Consider the following 3,237-nt stretch of genomic DNA (forward strand, 5'->3'; position numbering starts at 1 on the left):
ATATACTTAAATATCTGCAGAAATGTGAGGGGTGTACTCACTTTTGTGATACACTGTAGATGTAAAATATAAACTATAGATCATAACAGAACAATTTATTATGTCATGGCAGCGGTGAATAACAAACCCATCAACGCTATCCTGCTATTACAGATGCTAAATAAACAAATACCAAACATCAGCACACATCACTGTGTGGGGTTTCCATCAGTTTTCACTTACTAAGCTAATGCAGTTAGCCTCATGCCATTCAAACCAATGGGATGTAGTGGCACAATGCGCTAGCATGTCAACTAACATCTCCCTCCGTGTACTAAAAACAATTAAATTCGCTGACAAGCCCAAACTTGCAAATAAATACACTTGTGCAAGTTTATACAAATTAATATCAATAATAATTTATTTACGTTTATAAATAACTCATGTTCATTTCTCTGCACCATCTGGCATATTTTGTATTTTTCTGTGAGAAAAGTTGTGCTGCACTGAATGCTGGGATTGCCTTCATTGTTAAGGTAGCATCGGATGCTCCCTCGTTATTCTGTCAAAGTACAGTTCAGATTTAAGGTGCCTTATTAGACAGCATTTTAAAGTATCTAAGAATTCGAACAGCCTCCTTCTCTTGAACGTGTAGATATGCTTAGGGCACGATTGCTAGTAGTCATATTCCAATATACAAAAAATCCTGCTACTATGGAATGTTAATGGAAAGTGTGTAACCTTCCACCTTTCGCGGTGTACACAGAAAACAAACTGAAAGAGGTTCCCTGCACTTCTTATCCTGTGTTAAGTTTTTAAAAAACACTCCTTCCTAGAAAACACTCGATGAACAAAAAACTGTATTAGTGTATTGAAAACAAAACAAAAAGATGAAGTCATATATACACAATAAACTCAATATTTACAAATGTCCTCTTCCCAATGTGATTCAAAATAAGTCCTGAAGGTTGACCACAGTAGGCTTGGTAGAGTTCAAAGCTTATAAGCCTTACCAGGAGTCCACAACAATGTAATCCTGAGTTAGCAGTATGATGCGGTCCGTGTCCAAACCTTTATTTAGTCCTTATTGAAGTTTTCCAAAATCCAGCAGTTAATAATGGGAAGTGGATTTCCAAAATAAACTCCTTTTCTACACAAGTAGGAATTACCAATGTGAATTTACAATGGAGATAATATTTCCAAAATATAAACTATACCAAAAATAATGATAATCATTTTCTTAATAAACATGGTTCAAAGTACTTACATCTAGGCGTCAAACATTTAAGTTTCCAATAGTGATGTCAACCTCGAAACGCATACTCGAAACGGAATCGATTCATTTGAAGCTCAGTGTTTCGAAACGTTGCTTCAAAGTCCGTATCAAAATGAAAAAGTCACGTGACTGTCCCGGAAAAGGTTTCATTACGTCAAGCTGTTTCGAAACGTTTCAAAACTGATCAATTGCATGTGTCAATGTGTAATAAATAATGCATAGCCTGGTTGCACAAGCACTTCCCCTTTTGATTGTATAAATGATAGTCAATGTCAAGGACACTCATTACTTGACAAAATGATGTTTCATACCACTATCAAAACACACTTCTTTCAGTGATCCATAAGACAGATGTTACTCTCAGACCACTGATTGGACACTAGATGTCCCTGTGATGTGAATCATTTGTTTCATTTGCTTCGATCTCTCAAAAGCCCCACTTATGCCAGCACTAGTTTCCAAGGAAAGGAGCTTTTAAATCATGACCAGCACACATGCAAAGCAGCAAACAAACAGAGTAGCAAACCGTGTTAGCTTCCATCAGGAAATGCAGTGACTACTTCCTTTCACAGAAGAAAAATATAGGTCATTCCCTCTCTGTTGCCCCCTAAAGGAGATCAGGAGAACTGACCAAAAGTAACTGTATGGTGTTGGCCACCATGCCTGTTACAAGTGGTGTACATAATAAGAAGTGTGTCAATTGCATTGTATGACACCCATAACCTAGTTCTAGCAGTTCCTGTGTTCTAGCTAAGACATCTCTGTTAACTGTCCTACAAGGTCACTGATGGGAGTATAAAGGGGTGATTTTTTTTTTCTTTGTTGCATTCACAGAGAAACTCTTTTCTACTCATAATCCAGTCTCTAAGGTATTTCCTTAGAAAGGGTTTTCCACCACACAAACATGTCCCTTAACAAATATTAACTTACAATAAACTTACATATAGCACATACTCTGTAAAACCTACACCGATCAGACATAACATTATGACCACCTTCCTAATATTGTGTTGGTCCCCCTTTTGCTGCCAAAACAGCCCTGCACCTGAGATGCACTGTGTATTCTGACACCTTTCTATCAGAACCAGCATTAATTTCTTCAGCAATTTGAGCTACAGTAGCTCGTCTGTTGGATCGAACCACACGGGCCAGCCTTCGCTCCCCACGTGCATTAATGAGCCTTGGCCGCCCATGATCCTGTCACCGGTTTACCACTGTTTTTTCCTTGGACCACTTTTGATAGATACTGACCACTGCAGACCAGAAACACCCTACAAGAGCTGCACTTTTGGAGATGCTCTGACCCACCCACTAACAGGCACTGTGATGAAGAGATAATCAGTGTTATTTACTTCACCTGTCAGTGGTCATAATGTTATGTCTGGTCGGTGTATACCAACATTTTTACAACTCCTCCCCTGCGTTTTCCTTTACAACGTATCTTGCGTTCTCATTGGCTGTTCAACATAGAACTCATTGCCAGATGGGTGACTCATATCCAGAAATTTGACATGCTAAATATATTTCTTCAGTCGCCAAGCACTCTGCGAGCCGTTCGGATCGAGTTGTTGAGCAGTTCACACATAGCGATTGAAAGCCGAGTTTCGATCGCCGAGCGAACGTCGAGTTGCTCCCGAGCCGGCAAATCTAGCGCCAACCAGTCGGCTGGCAAAAGACAGGGCAAACATTTTGTAATGTGAAATAGGCATTAGCGGCTAAGCGGGGAATTACAGGTTCACATAGGGTTAGGTAAGCTGTACAGCATTTTCCTGCAGTAAAATAAAATCCTCATAAACAAAACGTGCTCCTATATCCCCAAATGTCAATCTAATTTTAATCCTACCAGCTGATTGTAATTTGCCTAGCAATTTATTTGTTTTGATTGATTTATTTAGAACATTCTGGACCCCGACAGTCTGTTTTACTATCATTCAATCTTATCTTTTCATGTGAAGAAAAGCTTGAACAGAGACCAGATGCAA

The 3,237-nt window shown here is 39.1% G+C and overlaps 1 long non-coding RNA gene across 1 annotated transcript; it reads right to left on the reverse strand.

Annotated features, from left to right (window-relative positions):
- Positions 1-828: 828 nt before the first annotated feature.
- Positions 829-1,382, reverse strand: LOC134325773 (uncharacterized). The gene is made up of 2 exons (XR_010014349.1): positions 1,247-1,382; positions 829-1,129 (listed from the first exon to the last, which is right to left on the reverse strand). It is a non-coding gene; the product is annotated as an uncharacterized LOC134325773 (long non-coding RNA).
- Positions 1,383-3,237: the final 1,855 nt, after the last annotated feature.

The sequence above is a fragment of the Trichomycterus rosablanca genome, chromosome 13 (assembly GCF_030014385.1).
Source record: "Trichomycterus rosablanca isolate fTriRos1 chromosome 13, fTriRos1.hap1, whole genome shotgun sequence".
NCBI lineage: Eukaryota > Metazoa > Chordata > Actinopteri > Siluriformes > Trichomycteridae > Trichomycterus > Trichomycterus rosablanca.